At 41.7% G+C, this 22145-nt stretch overlaps 1 protein-coding gene, 1 long non-coding RNA gene and 1 other non-coding gene across 4 annotated transcripts in view; 2 read left to right on the forward strand and 1 right to left on the reverse strand.

Moving 5' to 3' along the window:
• Positions 1–22145, reverse strand: part of LOC126871399 (uncharacterized) — a 134800-nt gene that overhangs the window by 15139 nt on the left and 97516 nt on the right. The window lies entirely within an intron of this gene.
• LOC126871337 (storkhead-box protein 2) overlaps positions 830–22145 on the forward strand; it is a 109612-nt gene continuing 88296 nt past the window's right edge. The window contains exon 1 of one of the 2 annotated variants that reach the window (XM_050630018.1): positions 830–1791. The gene's annotated coding sequence lies outside the window, so the exon portion shown is untranslated. The remainder of the gene's footprint in view (positions 1792–22145) is intronic. The other variant, XM_050630019.1, reaches the window with a different exon arrangement.
• LOC126871502 (U6 spliceosomal RNA) lies at positions 11375–11476 on the forward strand. Its single transcript, XR_007691671.1, has one exon. It is a non-coding gene; the product is annotated as a U6 spliceosomal RNA (small nuclear RNA).

The following is a 22145-nucleotide window of genomic DNA, read 5'->3' on the forward strand; positions in this document are numbered from 1 at the left end:
CGCCTTATTTCTTTCAAACAGATAATACTAAAAGGCAACGTTTCAAATTCTAATGCTTTCTACCTAATTACAAGAATCGGGGATCATATCTAAACGATTGTGCAATTGTATCAGTAAAAAAACCCGACATTTATCTATTCGGTTGTAACTCAATCGTGACCCCAGCCACCGGTTATAAACAACGAACTGGAAGAAAAAAATCGTCGATAACCGTGGAACATGTTCGAAGGGGTCCAGCGGCTCATTCGGACATGGCGCGAAACGCTTTTCCAGGCTGAGCGCCCGTGCCATCGACGAGAGCCCAGAGCGTTCCCCTCGTCTCAAAACGCAATCGTTTTTGCTGTCGGTCCGGTTCTCCTCTGGCACCGACCTACCGGAACGCGTGGAACTCACCCAACATCCATCGAGGACCGGCTACGAAGTGCTGGAATATCAGCGATTCTCGATGTGCCCGTGAGCAACCGAGAACTCACGACTCGCGACTCACGGCGACCAACGGAATGAATCGAGATGAGGAGGGGGGATGTTCGAAGCGCGGTTGTTGGGGTAGCTGTGGGGAGGTTCCACGAGGGTAGGGGGAGGGAGGCTGTCCACGACAAGAGAAGGTGGAGAAGGCGAAAAACTGGGGCGAGGAGTCGAGGGGAGGCACGAGTACGTTGCACGAGCCGTGTATTCCCACTCTTGGACCAACGATGTGAAAAGGAGTGGGGGAAGGAGCCGGAGAACAGCGGCGGAGAGCAAGCGTGGAACTAGCGTAGAGTCTGCGCTAGCTCCGACTTTTCAGTGCCGTCGCCAGTGGCAGAGCCAGTTTCTCGTAGCATCGGTGAGCCGGCGGCATCGAGGCGCCCCTTCAGTATGAAGCCGACGACCGTGCCAGCTGCAGCTGCTGCACCTGTCGTCCCGTCTACCGCGACAACTACGCTCGTCGTACGCTCGGGTGATTTGCTCGCCGGACGCTCCTGATCGTGGATCCATACAACCGCTCGACACCGATACTACATGGATACCGTGCTTCAGGCTCCGATTTCGTTCATCGAGAAGGACTGAGCGGAAGAGATACGTCGCGCGGCTGACACACAAGTATATATACCGTGCCTCTGGATAAACCGTTCCCGTGGATCGTTCAGTGGAATAATACAGAGGAGGTAGGAGGATCGATCCGAGCGATTCCTCGACAAAGATCCTCAGGACGCCGCGAGAGAGGATCTCGTGAAATCTCCCGTCTCCCTTTATTTCTCTAGCCCTGTTCCTCTTTATATTTTCTCCTTCGCCTTTAATACGGCCGGTTCTTCCTGGACGTGATCGGACGGCGATCGGCTTGTGCTCCTCCAGTGTTTCTTATTCCTTTACCCTTCGCTGGGTAAGGTTGCCATTTCTTTCTTCGTCGTTATCATCGTCGTTATCATCGTCGTTATCATCGTCGTTGTTGTCGACGTTGCTCCAGTTCATTCTCTTCCACCTCCTCCTTACGTTCACTTCGTCGCGTCTTCTATAATATATAGCGGCGCGACGAGGTCGACCGGTCGCGAAGAAACTGTGATACGTAACGCGGTGAAGAAAGAGGAGACGCGTGCGGGACTCCGTATAATAAAAGTGAAAACTCGTTCCTCCGGTGTCGTGGTTCGGCTACCCGAACGAGAATCCGTGGAGCCTGTATCCCATCACCCCTTCGTTTGGATATTTCGGACTACTGCAAGAAACTCGTGGTTGGATCTCGAAGGAACGTGTGGCGTCGAACCAACCGCTCGTCGTTGGATCGAACGGGCAACCAGCGTGTGCATCAGTGGCGAGGTGAGTCCTTCGAACGATAAATTCCAGCACCCTGGCACGAGGGTCAAGAGCGGTCAGACCTCTCGCGCGTCGCGACGTGTGTAGACTGGTTTTCGAGTTCTAGGACTCTCTGTCTCTTTCTCTTCTTCTTGGTCTCGCATCTTCCTTTTCCTTCGTCGTTCTCTGTCTCGCGCATTGTCGTCATATCGTTTCCCTTTCTCCCGTCCTGTCTTTTTCTCTCTGTCCATCGAACATACCGGTGATAAATCTTCGCGATCTCGCCGACCGTTGACTGAGCAAATTACCACCGTGATCCTTCATCTTCCTATTACCACGCACACGCTACGTCGAAGGGTGATTGTTCTGACGGCGCGACCGTGGGACCATGGGGTTGCGTCGACGTGATCAGCTCGTGGAAAGTGAACGCACGTCGCGGACGGTTCACGACCGTGAAACGAGCTCCGCTCCGAAATTGGGATGGTGAAATTAACCAGGATCAACAATGGCGATCGGGCGATTATCCCGTTCGACGCAGCTGAGCAAATAACTGGGCTAAAATGCGTATCCCGTATCGTCTTCTCTCCCTGCGCTTTTACTCTTTTTGCAAAAACAGGCTTTAATTATTTTCATACCTCGTCCCCCCCTGATTAACTTTCTCGATAATTCGACAACTTTCTCGGAAGTATACGATCGCTGAAATATACGATCGATCCGTTTCGAATGGGAATTTTAGCTGGACGAAAATTTCAAAGCAGCTGTTAGAGGATCCTCGAATACGACATTGGTACGATAAAGTGGAATACGTGCTCGTCGTTGGATCGACAGTAATAAGTCATACTAGGTGCATTACGAAGCAGAGAAAATTACCGGCATGATCTTTCATCTTCCCATTATCGTCCGGGTAGCACGGTCAGGATCACGTTGATCCCTGTCCCGTGAGCAGCTCCGATTCAATCGACTCGAGGGACTAGTCAACGTTACCGGAATCTCCGTGCTATGTCCTATGATCAACAGAGACGCATAACGAGACCTCCAGTCATTCAGAGGATCGTATTAAGCCGGACGATTATGTTAATTCCCGTGATCTTAATCTCTGAGAAGATACTGAACTTTCTTAGGTGCCGAGCGCGTGACACGCAAACGAGCTTAATGCGATTTGCTTCAAGATATCAGAAGATCTAGAGAACCGAAATCTTCCGAGTTACGATGTAGACAGTCAGGATGTTATGTAATAAATGTACTTATATGTCCGAAGCTTCAGCATTATGACGTCACTCGGACTATGTGAGTGTTAATTGTTACTATATAATTATTATTAGTAAATTTTCAGTAGTCCTATAGATTTGCAAAAATTTACCGAATTCTGTAACATGGAAAAGAAATATTTTGAATTATTCAACTTTTCTATAAACGCGACAAATTTGGAATTTCCGTAAAAATATTTCAAGGATGGAGATCCAGAGCGGTTTAGTAATATTTTTTACTAAGAAATGCGAAGACTGCAAAAAGAAATATATATATATACATAGTTGCACTAATTATACGGGAACGTTCGTACAAAGACCAATCGAAATTTTCTATGAATGTTAACGTTATCGATTAATTACATAGAAATCGGAATATCGAAGGTTCGCATAAAATTTACACCACTTTCGTCAACGATTACACGTTCGACTTAACGATTCCCCGAGTGACCCACATAAACGTTCTCGAAACCGGTGGATTCCACCTGAATTCTGTGTGCGTCGCGTCGTGCCCGAGCAAGAGTAGAAAAGTTTCCTTCAGGCGAAACTCAACACCTTCACCGTCCCATCAATGACGAGAATAACGAATCATTTTGCTCGTCCACGTTCTCGTTTACCGATTGTTCAAACAGACCGTTTCAACGGAGGTCGATGACCTCCTTACACGAATCCCAGGGTTCTTACGACCTCGACCTCGAGGTATAACCGCGGAATAATTCCACGATGGGATAGTTAAAAGAGCGGACGCAACGTGACGGAAGATCTCGAGGCCAGAGGTGAGATCGCCTCTCGTTTCGAGACTCTTGAATCTGCATCGTTCGTCAGATATCCAGCTCGATTACTCGAACGAAGGTTAACCCTCTCCATCGACGCTTCTTCCGTTTCATTTAAACCGTAAACCAGGAACTGTTCGACTATTAGCAAACGTGTGTTGCATTGAACGAGATAATGTAAAAAAATCACACGATAAAAGAGCCAGGATTTCCATAGAAAAGTTCTGTTTCCACGTTGATGAGAGAGACCGAGGTTGCGTTCCCCGCGGAATTCTTCGTTTTGAACCTATGTACATTGTTCCATGTTGGCAGACGTCATAACAGTAATTAAACGTAATCTAGCTTCGGAGAGCCGCGCTGGGAACGAAGAAAATAGGGGACGTTATTAAGTTCGAATTCGCGCAGACAATAATCAAGCTGGATTGCGTCCCTTCTTAGAGGAAAGTGGCCTAATCCACTTTTCGTCTATTCAATTATACCAGATTACCATGGGAGATTCTTCTGCGTTCCGCTAACGCGAAACTTCATTAAACTTTATCTTGAGACGTCAACAATTTCTCGCTATATTTTTTCCAGATCCCTATATTTTCTAATAGCAAATACTCAACAAGAATGTTAGCTTTTAGATTAGAAAAGTTCCTTTGCAAATTATTTTTATTAGTCTCGATGTGTCACAGCATTTAGTTTATACAGTAAGCGAGAGTAGGTTTGAATCGGGATCAGATTAGATGAGACTTGGTTTAAGGTTTTAAATTCAATTATATCCAGATTTGAATTCAGCTTAAATTTCACAAGTTTTCTATATGCTATAAAACTAGTATTCTCTGATTCTGCTCGCCGAATATTTATAATTTGAATAGATAATGATTTTTAATTAAACAAGACAATATATGATAATTGTAAAAAGTTTTTTCTACGAAAAAGCAGTGATTAGTTAAAAAATCTGCGTGTTAAAGCAGCCTAAAACTCATTACAAATGTTTCCCAATTATCGATAACAAGTTTAGCAAGGAGCCTTTAAATTTTCAAGAAAATGTCGGTATAAAATAAAGCAAAAGAGCTAAAGATAATAACTTCGACAGACGGCGGGTTGATGAAGCTAATCGAGAAGTCGTTTGCTTCACGAGGCAAGTTCGCGAAGAGACGATGGCTTAATGTTTCACTGATCGAACAACTCAGGAAGAACGTGGCCGTTTTCATCCGGCAACACGAAGCACCAAACGCTGTCTATACTGCAATCTTGACCTAATCGGCGATTCATCCAACAGGCGGAAGAGGAATGCAAATGATAGATCACGTCGCGAGTGACGTAACGTTTGTCCAGGTTTGCGCAACGCCACCGTTTCACGGTCAAAACGTGCGACACGTAGCTGAAACCAGCTGGTCGAACTCACGGCTAAGAAGACGATTTATGGTCCTCGGTGCAGGGAAAGCTGAAATATTATCGTTTAGAATACATTAACCTTGCGAAAATGAGATTTATGTATTCACGATTTGATCGAAAGATTTGCGGGATCGCGTACTATGCACGCGAATACATGAGATCTGGGTCGAGATATTATTGAATTCTATTATCACGTTCGTCTTTGTATCACTTGAAACGTTGATTGTGTATCTACAATACTACTTGAAGTAGCGTGTTATTGAAAAGACTACTACTCTCGAAATAAGCGAAACATTTCGACCATAATCTTAACATGTTTATAAATTCATTATTAAATCGTATTAAACCGTGTCATACATTCAAAAACTTCATCGATAAACAAGAATTACTTTTTCAAAATACCTCATTCTTTAAAATTATCAGCACACATTGCAAGCCACTGTAAAACATTGTTTGTCGTACTTTGTAAAAAATCATCTCTGCTATGTAGAGACAAGACTTTATCTGCCTTGTCAAATTAAAAGATTAAATTCCTATGTTATACTTATGCACGTAACCTTGATCTTTCATGCAAAACCATTGCGTCACACGTAACTATGTGAATGACATCATTAAACTGTTGTTTACGCAATTTCATATTCTAGAACAAATGGTACATATTCTAGAAAAAATGGAAAAATTTGGAAATACACAGATTTGTTCTATTCAGTAGATATAACAATGAACGTTTTACTTCGGATGTTTTATACATTTTACATTTAAGTTTCTGAAGTGTATCCTAAAGGCATAAACATCCTCGATTTAGATACCACGCGTGCTAACAACGTGTTAAAAAACGCAAAGACTATACTTTCTAATCTTAAACGTGTCACGCCAAACTACTATACAAATTCCATATAAATCCTCAAACAAATGCCGCTACCGTCGAAGACACGATAATTAACGACAATTCGAGCCAGCGTTCTTCGTGCCACGCCACGTAATATTTGCATCCAAAGAGGCTAGTCGTTTCATTGTACAAGTGAGCCGCCGTTCTTTCTCCAGACACCGATCGTTAGCAATAGATGAAACGTCGTAAAAAATTAGCGTTGTTCAAACGACTGCGCTGTTCGTTGGTAGCGTGGAAAATTACGGTTTACGCCGAGAGCACGCCGTTTATGCTTTTTACGCTTTGCACGCGGATCGCCGTTTAGGCGCTGTTTACAACGATCCTCAGGGCGATCCGCGAAGAGTACGCTAGGCTACTTGTAATTCAGCGGCTGGATCGGCTGAAAGTAAGTTAGTCCAGGGTTACCGGTTCCCGTGGTAGCTGTTGTCGTTCAGTCGACGCGACAAAAACCGCGTGAACTCGGGCGTGAACGCGAGATCTGTCTGCGAACCTGTCGCGAACTCTAACGTTCCGTTCGGATCGGCCTTCCTCGTTCATCGGCGTCGCTTCTTTCGCGCTTACGAAGCTGCACCGTGCGGTTTTCCTACTTTTTACCAATGATAACGAGTAATGGGTAAATTGAGAGAGAATTGTTAGAAAATGATGGAATTTTTTGAGTGGAAAAAAAAGTGATTGAATTTCAACATAATGTCTGTGTTGTTTCTATAGCCAAAATTTGGATAGTAAACAGGTACAAGTACTACTGATAGTACTTAACAAGTATGTACCATCGATACTATTGATGGAAAGTATTTTCTGTTTCACGTACATTTTTAACGAAAACATAGCGCGTTGTCTTTTTATTTCAAATATATTCCTGTCTGAATGTTGTCTGTTTGTTGAATGTCCATTACAGTGTGTTTGCTAATATTTCAATTAGTGTTATGACAGATTTCTTCGATTCGTAAACTCGTTACGACATGAAGCTATTTATTGCATTACGGATGCTCTGTTCCATATGAAAAGACTTATTCTACATATAAAAAACGAGCAAATATCCTGAAAATTTCCAAGAAAACTTCAATACGCGATATCTTAGAGACCAAAATGCAATCAAATAATAATCACAAAACTAGACTAATTTGGTTATTAGAAGAAATGTTGCCAATGAAAGTAACAGACAGAGAGTTTCTTTGATTATTTTTCCGCGCTATGAATCACCAAAAATGTATCGTTTTTCTCTCTATAAAAACAGGCAAAAAGAAGACGTCATTGAAATCAACGCGTAACGAAGTTCTTGCCCATTCCCATGGGCAAGCGAGTAGAACGTAAAACCAGGGAAAAGCTTGAAATCGCGGGGAATTGGTTGGATCGCGCCGGTGAAAGAGACTTTAATGCCCGCTAACAAGAAAGTCTACGGCACGAAGGTCGTGGTAAAACGAGGGACGAATTTTAAGGGTTCGAGAAGAGAAAGGCAGAATGGAAGATTGGCGATGTTAGAGAACAATAAACGCAAAGTAACGCGGCAATATCGCCGGCAATTAATTCAATTACACAGTGAAAGGAAGTTCAATGTCGACTAACAAGGCTCTTCGCGGACGTCACTGTCGCAGCGTACGATCGTGTCTGCATACACGGGTTTCTTTCTCTTTCCTTTACCGCCGTTTCCATATTCCTCGGCTATGAATGGGACACGCGATAAATCTGTCAGGAAAAAGCGAGTTGCCAAGGAAACCGCGTGGCATCCGCGTTTGACCTGGACTCGACCAAATGTTACTTCTTGCCAGATTAAAACCTCTATGCAGATATTTCGATTTCATCCGATATTCGATGCATAGGTGAATTAATCTTTTCATTCCTACGATTAGGTTACGCGTCATCAATTTAATCCTGCAATCGCCGTAAGCTCAAGTGCTACCTTTCTGGTTTCGTTCTTTCTCCAAACGTGATTAACAGCTTTTCTGTAGAAGAAAGCGTGTTTCGTATGGCTCGATTAGCTTTGTTATTCCACTGTCATCGCAAAAGAACATATAAATTATGTTTCGATTTTTTATTATTATTTCAGATTCATAGAAAATTTGCTACAAGTTTCCAACACGTACAAAATAAGTCCGTATTACACCTAACTCGGCAGCAACTTGTCTCCAAAATTGGAATCTAACATACGAAGGTAATAATCGAAGCCAAGGCTGTTCAGGTTCTGCAAACTTCATGATTTCTGCACGAATAACCCAGTCGTTTCGCAATAGGATTTCAGACAAATGAAGATAAATATAGTAACTATTGATGAAGCGACGCATGCAACGACCTTGCTGAACAAATGCTACGATCACCGGTACAATCACATGTCGTGTCACTCTTCTATTCATCCTTTGATTCGATTTCCCATACGATTCGCACCGTGCGTTATCTGCAATCACCACGTTCCAACGTTTCAATGTATCCAACAGACAAATGAAGAATAATTGCCACGTAGATAAGTTTAAAACGGACAACGGCGTTAATTTTTGTCAATACACGCAGGTCGGTAATCGATGAAGTAAGGGGGATAATTGATAGAATTCGTGGAGGGGACAAACGATCACGTCGATTACTCGGGGATAAGTTATTTTCTCCGACGACGACGTTGGTCTCTCGATCGATCCGCGGGATGGCCGTTAATAAATCGCCACGACGATAAAAAGACATTGCGAATGGTGCTTTTCCAGCCCGCGGGGCAGCTGTCGCCGCAATTACTTCTAATCGGTTTAGAAAATCCCGCGTGCCGAAACATAGCTACGACGTCCAATTAAGGAACATCCTCGACGATCGATCGCGATCGCCGAGTTCTTTCCGCGATCGGCCACTCGACCGCGCGTTGCTGATTCGGCCCTTGATTTCACCACGCGCTCGATAACGAGCATCGCCAGCGAACCTATTAAATCTCTATGGTATCACTACGTTATGCTGCCTTTTGCTATTTGCTACAGCTTCCTGTAAATTGGATTGTGTAAACTGTCTTTTTTTTTGTAAATAAAGCGGAAATAAATATAGGAAAATTTGGAAGAGTCTGATCATTTAACGAGAATCACTCAAACCTTTCAATATTTTTCGTCGTTAAGAACGAGAGACACGAATGAATTCTCATGGCAGAGATTATTCATTTCTAACGTTATACGCATACTATGGCGCTCGTAAATTACAGGATTTTTTGTATTTTATTTCGCTTCTGCTATGAACGCTAAGTAAGCAGCGTATCATTAGTCAGACATTTTCGTGTATTAAATTTAGATTATTCAAGCAATGTACATCAACTTTTCAAGTGATTCGAATAATTATGAGCGGTAGTGCAAGTGGTTCTAATTCGATGATCAAAGACCGTGTGACGAGGAAGATAAACGTGCTTTAATTACTTGTTATATAATTTCCAGATGAAATAACAAATGAAAAACAACATTTCTAACGAAGATTGAAGAAGCATACTAAATTCTGCGCAAACTTCAACATTTTAAACTACCTTAGTACATGCTACAGAAAAATATTAATGCAATCGATTGATAAATTAATTCATAAATTCGTTTATTTTACTTTTACCCGGCCATAAAGTAGAAAAATGTACTTATCCCTTCGAGAAACTCGTCGAGTTTCCGGTAAACGTGAGCAATAACCAACCCAACACCGTGGACATTAATAAATCGGTCATTTTCTTTACTTTTTGGGCGGGACACGCTACACACGATTTCTACTCGCATGTAATTTCCAAGCGATTGCACTATTTGCAGACAGAAAGCTGCTGTCAATTACTCTTCCTGTAACATCAATAATCACGGTGTCTTGGAAGTGATTCAGGAGAGCAGCTAGAGGAACATTTGTCAATCAGGGAGCACGAAAAGAACCGTTTCTGATAGTTTCGAAATGTAAACTCTAAAACTGGACCGACGTCGTCGATCCTAATTTGCTTCTTGCTCCAATAACAAATGAATAATGAACTCGAGTGAAAAAAAGATCCATCCGTTGCCTGCTTCTTACTTATTCTAACGGATGTGATCTGTCGTAGTGCTCGAGGATTTCAGTTTAATCTAAATTACCAGCAAAGTTACGATTAATTATACGCGCGAGAAAAACGAATACCAGATACGAATTGTCTTTCATCGTCCACGAATGCCAATTTTACTGTTGAACCATCGAGAAACGAAAGGCAGTTAAAAGCGTTGAACGCTAAGCTATCTGCGACGACGAATTCAATGTATCGTCACCGCAAAAGGATCGATATCGTTCGACCAAACTACCGAAAGAATATTACAACGGACCGATAGAAAGCTACGTATCTCGATTCCGTCGCGTTTCATTTCTCCAACGAGCTAATATATGCCATGTCCATTTTAACGCATGTAATTACGATTGCAGCAAAAAAGCCAAGTAGCCATTGGATCGTTAATAAGAGGCGACTTCGCGCCAGGAAAAGTTCCTAACGGGCGTGTCAACCATACCGACACCATGGGCGAGTTGCCTGGTCGAGATAACTAGCCGTCCTCGATAGTCGATTAATAAAGAAATTATACGACGTAAACAGTGACCAACGGTGCTTGCGTGCCCCGTGACGACTTGCAGAAGATTTCCAGTTGCTTTTCTAGAACCGCATTAACTATAGCGAAGGCTCGCGCGAACGCAATTACTTCTAATCGTTTTAGAAAATCCACGATGTCGCTGGTTGATCCAGTCGAGACCAGACGCGAGTTGTGTGACTAAGCCGTCCTTCTGGTTTCTGTACGCCGGCTTTTCAAACCTCGTCCAGGTTTCCCCGACGCGTCTGCTTTAACCGTATCTGGCCGATAATGCCTCTTACCCGGTTGTGCATACAAGTCGCGAAGGAAGAGAGGAACGTAGCCGAGAAGCACGTTGATCGTTCCTCTTCCTGCAGCCGGTCTTGTTTTTCCCGCGGAATCGAGCGTAGGAGAAATTACCCGGTCGTCGGCTCGAAAAGCCGACCGACGATCGTTCTCCCATTAGCCTCGTTACGTTCGAGAATGGGTCGAGGAACTCTCTCCCTCTTCTCTCTCGTGTAAGTACGTACGTGGCTTGTCGCGTCTCTTCATCCTGTTCGACCGCCTCGATCGATCGCCACACAACCATGTGATAACGACCGGTGACGAGATGGTTTCTAGGTGACGTCGTAGGTGGACTGGACAACATGAAAGTTGCGTTGCGCCTGATGGAGGATTCGATAGTGGTTTTCGAGACGAGACAATGATTGGAGATGAAACGAAAGGAGACGGAATATCGTTGTTGATAATGGATCAAGATATACCTATAGCGTTCTTACTTAATAGACGCGTTTTCACCTTGGTACTTATTTGCTTCGATAGTGGGAACGTATTAAAATTAGAACGATATAGGCAAGATTAGCGTGGTCCTCGTATAAGGATAACACACAGAATCCTGAAACGTTCCATTTTGTCTTTGTACTTCTGAAGGATTTGTCAGTGGGTAATATTAACGTATAGCTTGTTCAAATAAACCAAGTATCTCGTACTTGATCCTTGGTGATATTGGTATTTTAAAGTAGGTATTTCTTTACTCGTGAAATTTGCAGGTTTTAAAAAACACTTTAGAAGAAGTGAAATATTTCAAAAGGAATTTTATCGAGTAGCTGCCAAGTTTTATTCCAGCAATGCTCTGGTACCGTGAAACTCTTGAGATCTATCACGTTGGCAGATAAAAGTTTGTTTGAACATAACTATGCGTTGGCGTGGAACTTTCGTGGAACGGTTGTACAGAGGTACAGAGCAATCTCTGTATCCCACCGGGACAAGAAACGAATTCTACGAGTTGGCAAACCCGGCTAGTTTTCTACTAGCTTGACTAGTTCATTGAACGTCATGCTTTCAAATCCAATTGTTCCAAAAACGATCCCAAAGTTTCCTCCAACTATAATCAGCATCGGGCCAGACGGAAAATTACTCGCCTTCGGGCGAGCAAAAGTTTTTCAAGCAACTTCTCTCCTCGAGGACAATGACCGATCTTATTCGGAGCAAACACGAGTACTTCGTCGAAAAAAGTTTGCCACAGAAGTTTCCAACTAACGAGTGCACGAGATAGTTAAACGATCTATCAAATTAGTTGCATCTATACAGAATTTTCTAAGAAGATAAAGAATTATTGCATTTTATTGACTTTTATTATCGAGTTCGTCTTTGTTGAAACGTTAATTGTGTATATGCCAGGAGAAATTTATCGATAAAAAGGGCGCTGTATTTGTCAGAAACGAAAGATTTTAGTCGAAATCTTAACACGTTTCATTATCTAATCGATTAAATTATATCGTATATGCACGTATGTTGTGACTAATGTTAATGAAATTTGGGGATCGTAATATTTCAACGGTTAAATTAACTTTTATACTATCACGACGTATTTTATCATAGCACTAAACAAAGTTTGATAAAGTATGATTTTGCTAAGAATCTTCAGAAAGTAGGAGAGTCTTTAATCTCATTCCCCAGAAGAAATAGTTAAAAGTTTAACCGAAGTAGTTTGAAACTCATCAGAGCACACGGGATGGCTGTTCAATCTGTAAAGTTAGCTTCGCCAATAGACGATCTTTTCGAAAGAAAAGTAAAGTGAAAGAGCAAAGAATCACACGTTTATCGAGATGCGTATCTATACGAGATTCGTTATTTATCGTTGGTACCGTAAGCACCTTCACCTCGGTGCGGTAACGAATTTTTCCGCTATAGATCGGCAATGTTACTGATATTTAGTTAGCCTGGTACACGTGGAAATTGGCGGCGAAAAATGATCGACTACGTGATTCGATGGATTTGAAAGTTTCAATTAAAAGCGCCCCGGATATGAGTGGCGGGCACCGTTTCTCAAGTTTCACTGGGATCGATCACGTATTTCATTAGAATTTACGTACTCTAGAACATGCCGGGGCGGCTCGTTACCTTCGAAATCGTTGCCTTGCAGCTTTTCGACTCGCCTATACCCAGCTTACTTCGTACGATTTAATGGCTTAATCGTCCTCCATTTTTCGCTTCGATAAACACTTCAATCTTGCGTAGTAATAGCCGCAACGATTTGCTAAATAAGATATCAAGATATGGAGATTTGAACATTTACAAAATTTGCCACTCAGAGATTAGAAGATTTGAACAATTGATAGATTTGAATGTTTAAATATTTGAGAATTGAGATATATTTAAGTATTTAAAGAGTTGAAAATTGAAAGATTTTACGTTCGGAAATTTGGATAGTGGAAGACTACAAAATTTGAAAATTTGTATACTCGGAGGTAAATATTAAAAAATTTAAGAGATCGAAAGTTTAAATATTCGGAAGTTTGAGCTTTGTAGAATTTTTATATTCGCAAATTTAAGTAAACCAAAAATTAAACAAATTCGGGAATTTGAAAATTTGAAAATATATTCTTCTGCAACTTCGCGCTTCGTCGAAACTTGATTTTCTCTATGTATGTAAATTTCAACAATCTATCAATGTGTCAACTCCGAATGCAACATGCCAGACCTTGAAAATCACATATCAGGTGGGTAGTAATCAGTTCAAAAGTACAATGCTTAGTTCGTAGGGGGCTCGTAACAAAGTTGTAAATCAGCGGTTCGCTAACTTTCTCGAGACGTCGTTACTATCGATCATGCGTGCAGCTGGATGGAGCTGTTCGCGTGCCATTTCGCAAGGGGCCACGTTCGTTCTATTCTTAATGTCCGCGTGACTCCGTATATGGAAAGTGCGTGAAACGCACAGCAGCATTCCATATAACGAGGCGCACGTCAGAAACGGAGAAATGAATTTTCGCGCGTTTTCACAATTTGACTGTGTATCGTCTTTAACCCCGAGACGTGCAATTAGCCTCGCTAAATAAAAAGGAAAACGGTCGATCTCGCGACTCGTTTCTCACGCCGTTCGCGAGACCAGACCGCCATCGGTAAATTGTTGGCTCGCGCTGTTCGCGAAACGTCCATTAATCAGAAGCAATAACGCCGCGACGTCGGTGCATCCTGTTTTTACGGTTATTGAAAGTTATTACCTTGTGCAGACTGTTTCGGAATTATAGGCTAACAGAACTGGATGAGAGGAGTCGAAAGCTAGCAAAAAATTCTCGATAAACTTGTGTCCATAAACTAATGTTACATGGAATATTCAAGTTTCCACTTTGCGTGAATGTACATTAGTTCTCTTTTCACATTTTTACCTTATAGAAACGCGACTTTGTTGAAAATAATTCTCCGATGCATTCATAAGCTGTTTCAAAGAAGATTATTTTCTATCTACTTCTTTGGAACATCCTATAAACGAATTAAAAAATTAGCGAGAAACAAGTCATGTTAGTAGTGAAACGTAGAAAGAGAACTCATATACATTCCACGTTCTACTTTACATTCGGTATTTACTTGAACATTAACATACATTCGTGGAAAGTGGAGAATCGAAAAGTGGCAGAATAATTATTCTGTTGTTTCTTTTTTCCTTGACATCACATAACATTTTTTAAATATCGTATTCTACACTAACTTTTAGTTAAAAATCGGCCTCTTCATTCCGCGTCACAGACTTTCCATCTCGTTCGACCTAACCGACTTAACCTCGGATAAACGAGGACCTCAGAACAACCAAATTTCAAGGCGAGTTTTCAAGAGACCGCGAAGCGGACTCGAGCCGACCTCACCAACAAAGCTGACACGTGAAAGGCGATTTTCCTCCTGGAATCGCTCAGTAGCGTTCGAAGAGTCCGTTAAACCCGTTTCCGTGCAAAAGGAAGCCATCGCGTGGCACGCGTTCGCGGGAAGCTTTCAGGACGTCGACACGCAGGCAAATCGACTACCCGCTTCCTTTACTTTCTATGAGAACCGCGCTTAACCGGTAAATTATGCGCCGTTGCGGCAAGAAGTCGCCACGCGAACCGTTTCCGAATGATCACGCCCGATCGAACGCTATCTAGTTCCTAAACTCGTGATTTCCCACCGAACGAGTCGGCAACAAGAAATGTACCCGTTTCATCGGATGTAAAACGCGTTTACTTTCTTCTCTCGGTGGATACTTTTCATCGTGGCCATGGAATAAACGGATGAGAAAGGATGATTTACGTAATTCCACGGGCACATTTCCATCGAACGATCGACCAGTGGGGAAACGACTGTTACAGCCGAGTCGTAAATTTGCCAACTCGATCTCCCGATTGTCGCGTTAACCTCCTAGCGGTTATTTATACGTAATTCCTGGCGATTTACAGCGACCTCCGTTTGCGTCCATCGCGATCGCGCCGGAAGTCGAGGATACGCGACCCTTGACAGGCCAATGTGAACGTGCACGCGCGCCTTCCTGTCGCGCGTGAAACGCAAACCGCCGCGATCGACGCGGATCGTAGGATCAAACGCTACACTCCTAGACGAAAACTCTTGCGAAATAAACGTCCACGTGACTTTTCTATTCCGAGCGGTTACAAATAGTACCGGCGACTTTCTACGCAAATCGCGTCTTAAGAAGCGTCACAAATCATACGCTGCATCCCCGACCGATAGTCTCACAAACAGTTTCACGAGATTTACGTTTGCTATTTTTCTCATTCGACTAGGCGAATCTCCTGTGAGCCATTCGTGTCCTCGATTAATATTAGTTGCCGACCGAAATCTCCAGATACTTACAAACATACATACGTGCATCGTAGAAATCTTTCTGTTTCCATGATGTTTGTCGATTATTTTAATCCTTTGCACTGGATCGTTTGTTTATTCAAACCTAGTACTTTTTAATATTCTAGGCTTTCAAACTTTCTGAAAAAGTTCTTTGATACTAGAAACTCTCTACTACTGTTACGTCCGGTGACTCTCTACGGTCGAGGCGTCCACCAGCTGTGCACATAGAATTAAGCGGGTCGTAATAATCCTAAGGATCGTACATAAAACGAGGTTTTTTGATTTACCGTTAAGACCGGTAAGTGGTATAAAACATCTTCGATTCAAGAGGTTCCTTATGGTTATTGCTCCATCAGATAAAAATTGGGGAAACGTGGGTGTTTCCTGGGATTCCACCCGCAAGCGACCAGTGGCGGGGCGATTACCAGCGAACAAGAGTTTTCCTTTGGAACAGCATCGTCACCGGGCTTTACTGGATCTACGACTACAGATCAGTCAACATCTCTGGATTGGATCTACGACTACAGATCTGTCGACATCTCTAGACTGGATCTATGACTACAGATCAGTCAACATTTCTATACCTTCAATCATTCACCTACTTCTCTTATTCCTTACGCAACAGCGTAACTATCTTCTCTACAAAGTTGTTGGAAATATATATTATAAGCTGTTAACCTGAGTGTTATACTAATGCAACCACCCCTATTATCCTAATCGAAATAGGGGATCAATCTGTTCGTGGCGTCGATTATTCTAATCGTAACGGGAATTTATGACTCCCGTTGACGCGCTTCCTCGTGATCGCGTCTCTCCGTGACTGGTCGAATAAACAACTACGTTATCATCAACCATCTGTTAACTCGAATGTTCCGAACATTTTCAAGAGAAATGAATGTTCGGAGGAAAGAAACTCAAGGGTAAAATACCACTGAAGTCACCAACGATCCAACTCACCTATAAAGGTGTTATTATCCTCCGAACTTTCTCCAGTTTCGTGCTTTCCGTCAATAACGAATTTCCATTTGCGAAAGAAAAAGAAGAAAATCCAGCCAATATATGGTAATAATAAAAATTGCTTCCCGTAAATCCGAAGAGTGGCTTTCGCTTCGAACGCACAATTTGCTGAAATCAGTCCGTTGAAATTGATCTTGGTCGTGCACACGGAACCATATTCCTTTGCCAGTTCGTCCAACGAAGCTCGCCGTACTTACAAAAATTGACGTCCGCCCCGAAAAGAAAGTTTCGTTCCGTTGGTTTCCGATGCGACTTCCTGCGTAGTCGCGATTTCTAACTTCGCGCAGCACTTCCAGCTCGAAAAGCCGGTTTTCCGATGAAAAGTAAGAGCGTTTCACGGTAAGAGGCGTGGATGCGACTCACAGTGTTGGCCCTCGTGATTTGTTTGGACGTGGAACACGTGTGAAACACCCACGTTCCGTCAGAGTTTCGTGGGGGTCTCTCGAATTTCATGCTTTCTCCGTGGCAAAACGGAATTCGAGATCTTGTGCCGGTCGAGGCGCGTGAATAGGCCATCCGGAGACCTGCGCCGCTTTTTTTCAACTGTTCGTACCTCGTCACTCTTCGGGTCAGTGGCGAACAATTGGCCTTCGTGAAAGCCAAACAACGTGTTAGTAAGTCACGCCTTTCAGTTGAAAACAAGGGATGAAGAGTAAGGGTTGGCTAACGTACTGACACAAGAGGATTCAAGCTTCGTATGTGTCGTAGGAAGCTGAAAGGATGATTAGAGAAAGGAGTGCAGGTCTGATTAGTTGTTTCTGACAGAGCTTTTACTGCCAGAAAGACAGACACGCGTATTGGCGAAGTGCTTTTAGCATTTAGTAAGCTCATTGACGAAAGTGTTGTATACAATCTGGGATAAAAATAGTTGTATAGGTAATGCACTAGTTTTATTTATTATACTGCACTTTTACAGTAGATAGATCATTTATCGAATAATCGAAATTAACGTTTGCATTTTCGTGTAATACAAGCGTCGTAATTTGTCGTATCATTTGAATCGATTTGTAACAAGCCATATTTAACAAAATCTTATCGATATTTTCTCTTTTCGACTACCTGTTCATTTATTTTTGTCTTCGATCGTACACAAATACTGTAAATAAAATAATGTTAGCACGACGCTAACGTATAATACTTCTTTTGTCCCTGCGCAGTCCCGTTAATCATCTTTCTAGTTCTGCACGGCACTTATTGTTAGTTAGAAGAGATCAATCATTTAAGGTGTAAGAATCGAACGTTTTGATTGATAGATCAACAGATTGACAGATTACTTTGGAGGATAATGTGAAGCTTTAAGAGTACAAAATGGTTGTTTAATTTTTGTCAGTGTTACAGGACTCATTGTCAGCAAGAGAAAACGATAAAGTCTCGAAAGTGTCATAAATTAGATTCTAAGTACTTTGTACTGTGTCATGGGTCAAGTTTTTGCCACTACGACATAGAGAAATGGTATTCTTTGTAAGAATCGCCGGCTCCGAAGAACATTCAGACAATATACGTGCAACAGATGTACCACGGTGTGTACACTTTTCATAATGTTTAATCTTAAAATTTTCTGGCATTTCTCTTTCAGAAAGATTCAAACGTGAAAGTCGTCGGATTACTCTTTGAAGCTTATAAATGACGAAATAATTCAAAGGTCTAACGTCGTTATCGTCATATTATTATTAAAACGTTACTAACTGATTAAGCAAACATTTCATTTATTTCCGATGAAACTCATGCTAATTTTAATGCATTACATAATAATGTATTTCTATCGTCAATAATCGACAACACAATTTTCCATATATCTGGAGAAATATTCAGTCGTGAAAAGGTTAAAGCGGTACATTTCACATGCCCTATCCGTTGATCCCAAGTATTATTCGCGAAGTATCACATTCAAGCGATTATTCCGCGATAAAATCCTGAAGAAATGGTTAAAGTTCCTTCCTCTGCCATCGGCCGTTTCAGAAAACTCGTGACTAAGGGGCATTACTAGATAAGCATCGCTTAATCAGTTCGTGCCCCGGGGCCACGAATAAAAAGCGAAGCAATAATATCAGGAACGAGAACCATATCCCAGGACGCAGCTCTTTTCAGCAGTGACGTCATGGCGCATTGCGGCTTTTCTGCTTGACATGGTTGCGTATCGGAACTAGTTTTTCTATCGCTGCAGTGCCTAGCGCTAGTTAACTCGGCATAACCGAGAGAAGGTGAAAGAGCAAGCGTGCGTTTGCAAAGGTCAAAAGTATAACTCGTGACACGCGAAACGCTCATATTAACCACTGTAATAAAAATGTTCGTGCCGAATCTGGCAATAATTAGCAATAATAAAGCCCGCAGATCGGCTGCAATGCCTGTTCGTTTTGCGAACCAGAACAAGCGGAAGTTGGCTAACCACAGCGAAATATATCGCCTGATGATAAGTTTCAAATAATTTCGTAATGGTCATTTGCATCGTAAAGAATTTCGAAAAAGAAACATGTCAAATTTGCTTATCCTTTTCATCTTTGTTGAAGCGAACAGTTCTGAGAACGCATATGGATGCACGGTGTCATGTGGAGATTTAACTGCACGTGGTAAGAATATGTGCTGCGTACGTGAAACCTGTAAGAGTGTAATGTGCTTGTGAACGAGAGAGTTTTTTTACGACACGTCAGAAAGTACAAGTCATTCTAACCTGGTACAGCAGTGTAATTGAAACATATTATCACATATTTAACTCAAGTGTTTCGTTCATTAGCCGAACACGCGATTCTTACGCAGAGATCGATTTGAAGCATAATTTAACTATGATTGCCAATTTGGAATATTTGAATAATAATACTGAAAAATAGAAATGATTCTGAATTTTCATATTATTATAGGATCAAGGATGCTTTAAAATTTTCTTATTTAAAAAATATAGGAAAAGAAGAAGAAATTGCTATTCTATGTTTAGTTGTCTAATGGAATAAAAATTATATTATATTTTCATCGTTCACATTAAACGGTAAACCGTGATCATAATGACCGCACCGTAATTAGTGATTCGTCGAAAAATCAACAGTATCTAATCACATGCAAATAGTAGCTGACATTATCATGCATACGATCTAATCTTTGAAATGGACTTCATCAAAACTTCGTTTGAATAAATTTTACACTGCTTCTTATGTAGGTCGAAAAATATCATAACATCTCGCGTACCCTGTTCACCTTCTCGAACTATGCCAAACTATCTGCGATCCGACACACCACGCCCTTCTTAAATAAAGATATCTAAACTTTTTCGAATTCCAACGCGAGATTTACTCACAAACCATTACCCTATCTCGACACTCCATCTCGATGCTAAATAACTCGGCGAAAGATTAAAACATTCTGTCCTTCGTTGTTCGATCACACCGGTATCAATTGTACAATCACTCGTACATTGTACAATCGACCAACCATAAATACGAATAATATGTATGTATCTCGTTAATCGTGTCAAAACCATAGAGTAGAATTTTTCTAAACTTTATTTATTGAAACAATTCGTATCCTGTCCTTGTTGACTAAATCGACTTACCGGAACCTGGACTTCTATTACGATATTTAAATGTAATTTAACGTCTTCTTCAAGTAGTCTTCAAGTAGCGTGATATTTGTATCTTATCGATAAACTAATGGTCGCAATTATAGATAATACAAGTATAGATAAATATACAGTGGCTACGAAATAAGGCGGTTCTTCGTTAGGTTTTACATTTCATTTTCAAAAAATCAATTCTTTATAATTATATGCGAGTACAGTTAAACGGTACAAAATTTAATATACTTCAATATAATCGATTAGTATGTAAATGTGATAATAAATACAGTGCTAATAGTTTCCGCTAACTGTTCACTTACTTTTGTATATTCGTGTAACGTGAAGTTCTACCGTAATTCTTGATAAGTACTGTAGCCATTCTCAACAAAAAGCATCTATAATTCAATAAATTCACCGTCAGGAATCGGACGATTTTCTCAAACAGCAGCGCACGGAAGGCTTGGAAACCGGTCGACAAAAACAGCGTCGGCCATTGACTACCGGTAATCCTTGACGATCCTTTCTCGTCCTGTGCATCGAATAAGCTCCGTAAGGTAATTCACGCGGCTTGCTTGCACGCGACACAGGATATCCTTGAAGCCTGCTAACGGTGCTGCTGGGATCGGTCCGCGTCTGCTCGCGATGCCACGGGAACCTCGACTGAATTTTCCCATAGACCGCTCATCGCTCGTGTGCACACACGACTAGATAATGCCGAAGCTCGCGAGCTTGTCACCGGCACGCTCGTCGTGCACGTGTACACCTGACCAGGCCGATCATTCGAGGTAACGGAGCCTGGTTTCGATGGCGTTGCGGTTTCACGGAACAAGATTTTTACCGGTCGTGTGTTGCTTCTAACCACGCGATCCTTTCGTTCGAATTTGGCTCTTTACGCTTGCTAAGTCTTTGTACTTGGAATACTAGTACAAGGCTGGTACAATTTTTTTTTTTGTGTCATGAGTCATGAGTCATGAGTCTTATAAGTATATCAAGTTTACAGAATTATTAGGTTATCCTAAAAGTTTTTTTCGCTTTAGAAGAAAATAATAGATGCACAACATTTTTCGTTTTAATGCAAACGAAACGTGTCCTACGACAGCTAGAAGACAATAGAAGATAAAGTCCACAACATTTGTCAGATTAGGTTTCATGTTTGACCCACTGTAATTCCTTTTTGCAGCTGTGTGTTTAAAGCTACGTACACCTTTTAAGATTATTAGCGATTACGTTAAGAAATTGTAATCGTTAAGTCTTCGTGCTGTAAGTATTGATTGTTCTGATACGATTACTGTGATATCACGACTCACGAGTCTTCTGAACTGATTTGATTGGCAGAATGATTTGGGTAGCTGTGTTTTTTAGCTGTTCTAAATTTTAAGAGATATAATAAAGCTTCGAATTATTCATAAATTGTCTCGTTCGCGATCATATTCGTGAAACACAGTTCCTTGCAACGTCTTCACGTTTTTGTAGGTTGTGAGAAATAGCACTATTCGCTGATGAGTATGCACTTTCGAATTTCGCTTGAGTCATTAACGATTCGATCAAAGTCTCTGACTCTAGTGAAATATCGTAATCTTTTGTAATCCACTGCAAAATTAATAGCGAGTTGACAAATTATTGTACGAATAGCAATCCCATAGTTCTGTTCTAACGTGCGTGGTAAAGAGACAAAAACCACAACGAATTATCCGTTATTGTATAAGGCAGAAAAAAACACGCAACCTTAGCGGTAAAGTAATTTTCATTAGAGACATCATCGATGTTATCCGTCAAGTTATAAAGGAGCCCGTAACATTTACAAACAATCGCATGCAGGATAATTAATGAGCAAGGTGTAGCAAAGGTTTTCATAGCCTCAAGGCCGGCGTTTCTATTTATACCATGGACTTCCGGATGCGAGACGCAACCACG

The sequence above is a fragment of the Bombus huntii genome, chromosome 11 (assembly GCF_024542735.1).
Source record: "Bombus huntii isolate Logan2020A chromosome 11, iyBomHunt1.1, whole genome shotgun sequence".
Taxonomy (NCBI): Eukaryota; Metazoa; Arthropoda; class Insecta; order Hymenoptera; family Apidae; genus Bombus; species Bombus huntii.